General features: G+C 38.8%; 1 long non-coding RNA gene across 1 annotated transcript; it reads left to right on the top strand.

The window, feature by feature from the left end:
* The first annotated feature begins 300 nt into the window (after positions 1-300).
* LOC148774096 (uncharacterized) lies at positions 301-8416 on the top strand. The gene is made up of 3 exons (XR_016036023.1): positions 301-565; positions 4729-4821; positions 6189-8416. It is a non-coding gene; the product is annotated as an uncharacterized LOC148774096 (long non-coding RNA).
* Positions 8417-10983: the final 2567 nt, after the last annotated feature.

The raw sequence follows: 10983 nt of genomic DNA, 5'->3' as shown, positions 1-10983 counted from the left end.
CCTGTCCTGCCAGTTTTTCCCTAAGCACAGAGTGCCTCATTTCTGTTCTCCACCCTGGACTCCTTTCAGGGGCTGTTGAAAATCAGTGGCTGCAGCAGCAGATGATGTAATCCTTGAAGAGGTAGATGGCAAGTGCCAGTTTGTGGTTGACAGCCATATAAGTCATACAGTATTTGTCTTTTTGTGGCTGACATTTTGCTTAGCACAGTGTTCTTAACATTCACCCGTGTTGTCACATATAAGATTTCTTTCCTTTTTGAAAGTTGAATAATATTCCATTGTATGTATTACCACGTACTTCTGTTTATCCATTCATCCATTGATGGATGTTTGTGTTGCTTCCACCTCTTGACAACTGTATATAGTGCTGCTATGAACATGAGTGTGCAAATATCTGTTCTTTTCTTTTTTTTAATCATAGGTATCCTAATGGTTGGAGAAGGAAATGGCAACCCACTCCAGTATTCTTGCCTGGAAAATTCCTTGGACAGAGGAACTTGGCGGGCTACAGTCCGTGGGGTCGCAAAGAGTCAGCCATGACTGAGCATGTCGACACACACCAGCGGTATTTCATTGGGGTTTTGATTTACACATCTCTGATGAGGAGTAATGTAGAACGTCTTTAGATGGGCTTGTCGGCCATGTCTATAGAGATGTGTCTGTTCAAGTCTTTTGCCCATTTGCCAGTTGTTTTTGTGCATGGTCTTATTTGTTGTTGTTGAGTTACAGGAATTCTTAAAAAAATTATTTATTTTAGTTGGAGGCTAATTACAATATTGTAGTGGTTTTTAGATTCTGGATATTGCTGAAACCATGAGTGGGGCTGAGCTCCATGAGGCTTGGCTTGGCCCCAACGCTGTCCTGGCTGCTGAGCTGAACTCCTTTTATTTTCTGATACTTGGACATTCCTGCTCTGTTCAGCTCCACAGCTCCCAGCTAGTAAGTTTTTGCTCCTTGGTGGGAATTCTGACTATTCAAATAAACCAGACACCCCACATGTATCATGTAAGTTAAAAAAAAAATAAGTTCTATATATTAATCCCTTATCAGATATATGATTTGCAAATATTACTTCTAGCCTCCCAGTTTGGTTATACTGAAGCTTCCCACGTGGCGCTAGTGGTAAGAAATCTGCCTGCCAATGCAGGAGATATAAGAGACTCAGGTTCTGTCCCTGGGTGGGAGAGATCCCCTGGAGGAGGGTATGGCAACCCACTCCAGTATTCTTGCCTGGAGAATCCCATGGACAGAAGAGCCTGGAGGGCTACAGTCCATAGGGTCACAAAGAGTCAGACACAACTGAATCAACTTTGCATGCACGCATGTGGCTATACTGGCATCAGTTCAGTTCAGTCGCTCAGTCATGTCCGACTCTTTGTGACCCCATGGACTGCAGCACGCCAGGCCTCCCTGTCCATCAACAACTCCCAGAGTTTACTCAAACTCATGTTCATTGAGTTGGTGATGCCATCCAACCATCTCATCCTCTGTCGTCCCCTTCTCCTCCTGCCTTCAATCTTTCCCAGCATCAGGGTCTTTTCTAGTGAGTCAGTTCTTCACATCAGGTGGCCAAAGTATTGGAGTTTCAGATTCAGCATCAGTCCTTCCAGGACTGATTTCTTTTAGGACAGACTGGTTTGATCTCCTTGAAGCTCAAGGGACTCTCAAAAATCTTCTCCAACACCATAGTTCAAAAGCATCGATTCTTCGGTGCTCAGCTTTCTTTCTAGTCCAACTCTCACATCCATACATGACTACTGGAAAAACCATAGCTCTGATTAGAGGGACCTTTGTTGACATACTGGCATACCTCAGGATTTTGCATGTTTGGTTCCAGACCACTGCAATAAAGACAATATCACAATTAAGCAAGTCACAGTTTTTTTTGTTTCTGCTGCTGCTGCTAAGTCACTTCAGTCGTGTCCGACTCTGTGTGACCCCATAGATGGCAGCCCACCTAGTGCATATAAATTCATATTTACACTATACCATAGTCTATCACATGTGCAAAAACATTATGTCTAACAGAACAATGTATGTATCTTAATTTAAAAATAATGCTGCTGGAAAAATGATGCTGATTTGCTTGATGCAAGGTTGTCACAAACCTTGAATCTGTTTAAAAAAACCCCCACAATATCTGCAAAATTTAATGCAGTGAAGTGCAACAAAATGAGGTGTGACTGTATTTGAACTGAGTTTCTTGTAGTTAGCATATCTTTGGTACACCTTTTAAAAGTCAACTCTTCCAATCTCTTTTAATGTATTTAGACTGTTTACATTTAACGAAAGTGTTGATATGTACATTTACTTGAGCTGCCATAACAAAATACCACCGATTGGGTGGCTTAACCAACAGAGATTAATTTTCTCAATTCTGATCTCAGACTGCCAGAATGACTTGCTTCTGGTAAGAACTCTCTCCCTGGCTTGCAGATGGTGCCTTCTTGTTGTATCTTCCCATGGATGGTGTAGCCAGTCCTCAGATCTTGGCCTTCTAGATGGTTTGCCTTCTTATCTCTACCTTTCTGAGTCTTATGTTTGTCTTATATATGACACCTGGGGTTTTTGGCTGTACTTAGCGGGAGGAGTAGGAGATACACGTCTATTTCTTCCTCCCAGAAACAAAACTCCTTTCTGTAGGTTTTTGAGTACAACCTTCACTAAATTAAGTAGGTTTCCTTTTATTCCTCGTTTTCTGAGTTTTTTAAAATAAAAAAAAATCATAAATAGTTTCTCTGGATTGATTTATTTCATTATATATATTTCCCCTCTCAATTTCCGAACATAGTGAATTATAGAGAGATTTTTGATGTGAACCATTTTTGCCTTCTTGTGATAAACCCTGTTTGATCATCCCATAATTACATATTAATGTTGGTTTTATTTAGATAATAGGGGCTTTCCTGGTAGCTCAGATGGTAAAGTGTCTGCCTACAATGCAGGAGACCCGGGTTCGATCCCTGGGTCGGAAAGATCCCCTGGAGAAGGAAATGGCAACCCACTCCAGTATTCTTGCCTGGAAAATCCCATGGACCGAGTAGCCTGGTAGGCTACAGTCCATGCGGTCACAAAGAGTTGGACACGACTAAGCAACTTCACTTTCACTTACTTAGGGTATATATTTACTTTTATAAAGCATGGACATAAAATTTGTTTTTCTTTTATTTCCTTATTTATTTTTGCAGTAAAAATTCCTTATACAATGTGCTGAGCAGATTTTGTTCTTCTGTTTTCTGGAACAAGGTACATATGTATCTTTTAAAACATACAGCTTTTGTTTACATTAATTACTTTATTGCTTTCTGTTCTCGATTTCACTAATCTCTATCCTTATCTTGATCATTTCCTTCCTTCTTTGGGCTTGTTCTATTCATCTTAAAAAAACATTTATTTATTTTTGGCTGTGCTGGGTCTTCACTGCTGCGTGCAGGCTTTCCCTAATTGAGGCGAGCAGAAGCTACTCTGCTGCAGTGCTCAGGCTTATCACCGTGGTGGCTTCTCTTGTCGCAGAGCATGAGTTCTAGGGCTCGAGGGCCCAGTGGTTGGGGCTCACACGTTTAGTTTTTCTGCAGCATGTGGAATCTTCCCACACCAGGGGTTGAACCCATGTCCCCTCCATTCGCAGGCAGAATTCCGAACCACTGGACCACCAGGGAAGCTCCATCGTAACTTTTGAATTGAATGGTTAGCTCATTTTATTTACATCTTTTTATTCCTGATAGTTAAAGGTAAAAAATTTCCTCTAAGTTCTGCTTTAGTTATATCTAACACATTTTGACTGATGTAATTTCTATTCAGTTTGAATTATTCTTAATTTTAACTTGAAAGTTATTTATGAAAAGTGTAAACTTTTTATTTTGAAGTAATTTCAAACTTACAGAAAAGTTATAAGAATAGTACAAAGATTCCTATGTACACTTTGTCCCAATTCAAGTTTTTAACATTTTTCCATATTTGCTTTTTTTTTTTCTGTTTCTGCCCCTTTCTCTAAGATTTTTTCCTAATGATTTTAGAGTAAGTTGAAACAGATGCTCCTTTCAGTTCAGTTCAGTTGCTCAGTCGTGACTGACTGTTTGCGACCCCATGAATCACAGCACGCCAGGCCTCCCTGTCCATCACCAACTCCCGGAGTTCACTCAAACTCACGTCCATCGAGTCGATGATGCCATCCAGCCATCTCATTCTCTGTCATCCCCTTCTCCTCCAGTCCCCAGTCCCTCTTAGCATCAGAGTCTTTTCCAGTGAGTCAACTCTTCGCATGAGGTGGCCAAAGTATTGCAGTTTCAGCTTTAGTATCAGTCCTTCCAATGAACACCCAGGATTGATCTCCTCTAGAATGGACTGGTTGGATCTCCTTGCAGTCCAAGGGACTCTCCAGAGTCTTCTCCAGCACCACAGTTCAAAAGCATCAGTTCTTCGGCAATCAGCTTTCTTCACAGTCCAACTCTCACATCTATACATGACCATGGGAAAAACCATAGCCTTGACTAGACGGACCTTTGTTGGCAAAGACATTACTTTTTAATATGCTGTCTAGGTTGGTCATAACTTTCCTTCCAAGGAGTAAGCGTCTTTTAATTTCATAGCTGCAATCAGCATGCTCCTTTACTGCTAAATATTTCAGTGTATTTCCTAACAGCAAGTATATTCTTTTATATAAATACAGAATAATAATAATATCCAAGATATTTTAATTTTGTTGTAATACTATTATTTAATCCACAGTGCATATTCAAGTTTCACTAATTTTCCCAATAAAGATCCTCAAGGTCTCCCATCCCCAACCTTCGGCCCTACAATCCAGAATCATGCATTTCAGTAAGTTGTCTTATCTCTTTTTTATTTTTAATGAATTAATTAATTAATTTGGCTACACAGCTTTGGGGGATGTTAGGTCCCCAACCAGGGATTGAACCTGTAGCTCCCCACCCCCCACATTGAAAGCATGGAGTCCTAACCTCTGGACTGCCAGGGAATTCTCAAGTTGTCTTATCTCTTTAGTCATTTATAATCTGGAAGAGTTCTTCAGTTTCTTATTTATTGAGATCTGGATAATTTGATATTCTGCTATTTAAGATCTTTTTATTTCCTAACTTCCATATTTTGACAGGGGTTTGTTAAAATCTCCAACTGCAATTTAAAAAGACCCACAGCTTCTAATTGTTTTTTAGTGCTTGCTTTATAAATTGTGAGGTTGAATTTTTAATTTTATATATATATTTATGATACTCTTCTGGGTCTATTGTTTCTTTTTAATTATATAAACATTTTGTTTTTTCCTTTATGCAGTTTTATTAAAACTTGAATTCTATTTTGTTGTGTAATTATTGCCCAGTTTTTTTTTGGGGGGGGTCATATTTGCCACCTGGTTAATCTTTTTCCTCCTTTTAATTTCAACCTTTACGTGTCTTCTTGCTTTAGGAGTCTTTGTATATGAATAACCCATAGTTTGGTCTTTTTACTTCCTCTGTTATGAGAGGATCTGTCTTTTTGATTGGCGACTGATAACATAGTAAGGCTTATTTTGTGATTCATCTCACATTTGATATTTATTGTACATTGTTTCTTCCTTTTTTAATTTTTTTTGCTTTCCATTTGATAGATTTTTTTCCTGCTGAATTAAAAAATATACATACTGATTCTGTTCTTTTGTGGTTGCCTGTAAGACATACACTTGTGTTTACTTACCTTTATTCTTTCCTTTTTTATTCTTAAGGTATTTGTTACTATAATGGATATGCCACCTCAAAATTATTTTTAATCTTGAAAATTTTATGAAATGCAGCATATATGCATGCATACATATATTTCTTGTTCCTTAAGTTAAATGACTATCATTTTCACAAAATGCGTTCCAGATCTGTTTGTAAAGTTTTCTTTTTCTTATTTTTTTAAAAAGCAATATGAATTATACTTAGTCTTTATGAAAATTAATTTCTTGATGCAAAGGTAACACATTGGAATCTTACCTATGTATTATATATATAGATAAATAAATACAATAATATATATTTTTATTTTTACCATTTAAACAGTTTTAAGTGTTTAGGAGTGTTTAGTGTTTAAGTATCTTCATGTTCTTGTGCAGCCATAGTTTTTCTTAAATGGAACTTAATTTATTGATGAATGTGGTATTGCTGAAGCAATGTCTTCATGTTTATTCTACTTTGTTATTCTTTCTCCAGAATATGTATCAATTTGAAGGCACTGGGTTTTAAAATATTCCTTAACTTATAGACCACGACTATACAATAAAACGTGACATCACTAAGAAATTAGGTGTAGTTCTGTTGAATCCTGTTCCTAAGGTAGGTGTATATGTACACTGTGAAATTTTTTTTATTTAGAAATTTCATTTCATTGAAGTATAGTTGATTTACAGTAATGTGTCAGTTTCAGGTGTACAGCACAACAATTCAGTTGAAGTGGATCGGTTTTATGAAGACCAACACCCTCGAGAACTAACACCAAAAAACGATGTCCTTTTTACCATAGGGGACTGGATCGCAAAAGTAGGAAGTCAAGAGATACCCAGAATAACAGGCAAGTTTGGCTCTGGAATACAAAAAGAAACAGGGCAAAGACTTAACAGAGTTTTGTCAAGAGAACACGTTGGTCATAGAAAACACCCTTTTCCAACAACCCAAGAGACGACTCTACACATGGATATCACCAGATGGTTGATACCGACATCAGATTGATTATGTTATTTGCAGTCAAAGATGGAGAAGCTCTCTACAGTCAGCAAAAACAAGACCTGGAACTGACAGGTGCTCAGCTCATAAGCTCCTTATTGCAAAATTCAGGCTGAAATTGAAGAAAATAGGAAAAACCAATAGACCATTCAGGTATGACCTAAATCAAATCACAGTGGAGGTGATGAATAGATTCAAGGGATTAGATCTGGTAGGCAGAGTTATTGAAGAACTAAGGACAGAGGTTTGTAATACTGTATAGGAGGCAGTGACCAAAACCATTCCCAAGAAAAAGAGACACAAGAAGGGAAAGTGGTTGTCTGAGGAGGCTATACAAATAGCCAAGGAAAGAAGAGAAGTGAAAGAAAGGGAGAAAAGGAAAGATATACTCAGAGATCAGAGTTCCAGAGAATAGCGAAGAGAGATAAGAAGGCCTTCCTCAAGGAACAGTGTGAAGAAATAGAGGAAAACAATAGAATGGATAAAGGCTAGAGATCTCTTGAAGAAAATTGGAGGTATCGAGGGAATATCTCATGCAAGGATGGGCACCATAGACAGAAATGGTAAGGACCTTACAGAAGCAAAAGAGATTAGGAAGAGGTGGCAAGAATACATGGAAGAACTAAACAAAAATGTTCTTAATGATCTGGATAACAATGATGGTGTGGTCACTCACCTAGAACTGGACATCCTGAAGTGTGAAGTCTAGAGGATTTAGGAAGCATCACTTCAAACAAAACTAGTGGAGGTGACTACCTGAGCTCTTTAAAATCCTGAGATGATGCTTTCCAGCTGAGCTATCTCAAATACTAAAAGATGATGCTGTTAAGGTGCTGCACTCAATATATTAGCCAATTTGGGAAACTCTGCAGGGGCCACAGGACTGGAAAAGGTGTTCTCATTCCAATCCCAAAGAAGGGCAATGCCAAAGAATGTTCAAGTGTGTTAATTGCTTAGCTGTGTCTGATTCTTTGTGACCCCACGGACTGTAGCCCATCAGGCTCCTCTGTCCATGAAATTTTTCAGGCAAGAATACTAAAGTGAATAGCCATTCTCTTTTCCAGGGGATTTTCCTGACCCAGGGATCAAACCCCAGTCTTCTGCTTTGCAGGCAGATCCTTTACCATCTGAGCCACTAGGGAAGCCCCAAAATGTTCAAACTACTGTACAATTGTGCTCATTTCACAAGCTAGCAAAATTATGCTCAAAATCCTTCAAGTTAGGCTTGAGCAGTATATGAACTGAAATATTCCAGATGTACAAGCTAGGTTTCAAAGAGGCAGAAGAACCAGAGATCGAATTGCCAACACTTGTTGGATCATAGAGAAATCAAAGGAGTTCCAGAAAAATATCTGCTTCTGCTTTGTTGACTTTGCTAAAGCCTTTGACAGTGTGGATCACAATAAACTATGGGAAATTCTTAAGGAGATGGGAGTACCAGACCATCTTACCTGTTTCCTGAGAAACCTGTATGTGGGTCAAGAAGCAGCCTTTAGAACCAAACATGGAACAACTGACTGGTTCCAAACTGGGAAAGGAGTATCACAAGGCTGTAAATTGTCATCCTGCTTATTTAACTTACATGCAGAGTTCAGTTCAGTTCAGTTCAGTTCAGTCGCTCAGTCGTGTCCGACTCTCCGCGACCCCATGAATCACAGCACGCCAGGCCTCCCTGTCCATCACCAACTCCCGGAGTTCACTCAAACTCATGTCCACAGAGTCAGTGATGCCATCCAGCCATCTCATTCTCAGTCGTCCCCTTCTCCTCCCGCCCCCAACCTTTCCCAGCATCAGAGTCTTTTCCAGTGAGTCAACTCGTCGCATGAGGTGGCCAAAGTATTGCAGTTTCAGCTTTAGCATCAGTCCCTCCAATGAACATCCAGGATTGATCTCCTCTAGAATGGACTGGTTGGATCTCCTTGCAGTATAAGGGACTCTCAAGAGTCTTCTCCAACACCACAGTTCAAAAGCATCGATTCTTCGGCGGTCAGCCTTCTTCCATCATGCAAAATGCCAGGCTGGATGAATCACAAGCTAGAATCAAGATTGCCAGGAGAAATAACAACCTCAGATATGCAGATGATACCACTCCAATGGCAGACATCGAAGAGAAACTAAAGAGCCTCTTGATGAGGGTGAAAGAGGAGAGTGGAAAAAGCTGACTGGAAACTCAACATTTGAAAAACTAAAAGCATGGCATCCAGTCCCATCACTTCACGGCAAATAGACAGGAAAAATTGGAAACAGTGACAGATTTTATTTTGTGGGGCTTCAAAATCATTGTGAACAATAGTGACTGCAGTTATGAAATTTGAAGATGCTGGCTCCTTGGAAGAAATGTTATGACAAACCTAGACAGCGTATTAAAAAGCAAAGACATCACTTTGTCGACAAAAGTCTGTCTAGTCAAAGCTATGGCTTTTTCAGTAGTCATGTATGGATGTGAGAGTTGGACCATAAAGAAGGCCAAATGCTAAAGAACTGATGCTTTTGAATTGTGCTGGAGAAGACTCTTGAGAGTCCCTTGGACTGCAAGGAGATCAAACAAGTCAATGCTAAACAAAGTCAACCCTGAGTATTCATTGAAAGGACTGTTGCTGAAGCTCTAACACTTTGGCAGCTGATATGAAGAGAATCATTGGAAAAGACCCCGATGCTGGGAAAAACCGAAGGCAAAAGAAGAAAAGGGCAGCAGAGAACAAGATGGTTAGATAACATCACTGACTCAATGAACATGAATTTGAGCAAACTCCGGGAGGGGGTGGAGGACAGAGGAGCCTGGTGTGCTACAGACCACGGGGTTGCAAAGAGCTGGACCCGACTTAACGACTGAACAACAATAGCAAAATATATATATATATATGTATATATAAAATACCTATATATCTATCTACCTATTCTTCTTTAGATTCTCTTTCCTTATAAGTTATATATGTCACATCTGTATCCATTCATCTGTCGATGGACATTTAGGTTGCTTCCATGTCTTGGCTATTGTAAACAGTGCTGCAATGAACATAGGGATGCAGGTATCTTTTCTCTAGTTATATGCCCAGGAATGGGATTGGAGGATCATATGGTAATTCTACTTTTAGTTTTTTAGGGAACCTCCATATTGTTCTCCATAATGGTTGTACCAAATTACTTTCCCACTACAGTGTAGGAGGGTTCCGTTTTTGCCACACCTCTCCAGCGTTTATTATTTGTAGACTTTTTGATGATGGCCATTCTGGCTGGTGTGAGGTGATAGCTTATTGTACTTTTGATTTGCATCTCTCTAATAATTAGTTCTGTTGAGCATTTTTTCATGTACCTATTTGTCATCTGTATTTCTTCTTTGAAGAAATGTCTATTTAGATCTTCTGTTCATTTTTTGATTGGGTTGGTTGATTTTTGATACTGAGCTGTATAGGCTGTTTGTGTATTTTGGAAATTAATCCCCTTTTGGTCACATTATTTACAAATGGGAGAAAATATCAACATTTGCAAATATGACCAATGAGGGATTAGCTTCCAAAATATACAGTCATTGATTTCCTAAAAAAGACTTGAAACAAGTAAGGCAAAATATTAAGATTTAATAAACCTGGGTGTTTGGGCAATGGATGTTTTCTAGTCTTTTTGTCTAAATATGTAATGATTAAAATAAAATAAAAATCATTAAATGGATTTTTATTAAATGGATTTAAATCAGTAAATGGATTTTAAGAAACAAACATCACCAGATGGTCAACACCTAAATCAGATTGATTATATTCTTTGCGGCCAAAGATGGAGAAGCTCTATACAGTTAGCAAAAACAAGACTGGGAGTTGACTGTGGCTCAGATCATGAACTCCTTATTGCCAAATTCAGACTTAAATTGAAGAAAGTAGGGAAAACCACTAGACCATTCAGATATGACCTAAATCAAATCCCTTATGATTATACATTGGAAGTAAGAAATAGATTTAAGGGACTAGATCTGATAGAGTGCCTGATGAACTCTGTACGGAGGTTCGTGATATTGTACAGGAGACTGGGACCAAGACCATCCCCATGGAAAAGAAATGCAAAAAAGCAAAATGGCTGTCTGAGGAGGCCTTACAAATAGCTGTGAAAAGAAGAGAAGCAAAAAGCAAAGGAGAAAAGGAAAGATATAAGCATTTGAATGCAGAGTTCCAAAGAATAGCAAGGAGATAATAAAGCCTTTCTCAGCGATCAATGCAAAGAAATAGAGGAAAACAACAGAATAGGAAAGACAAGAGATCTCTTCAAGAAAATTAGAGATATCAAGGGAACATTT

The sequence above is a fragment of the Moschus berezovskii genome, chromosome 23, assembly GCF_049115385.1.
Source record: "Moschus berezovskii isolate FMDL1 chromosome 23, NW_MosBer_1.0, whole genome shotgun sequence".
Lineage (NCBI taxonomy): Eukaryota > Metazoa > Chordata > Mammalia > Artiodactyla > Moschidae > Moschus > Moschus berezovskii.
Note: the sequence above shows the minus strand (reverse complement) of the source record. Positions and strands in the feature narration are given on the sequence as shown.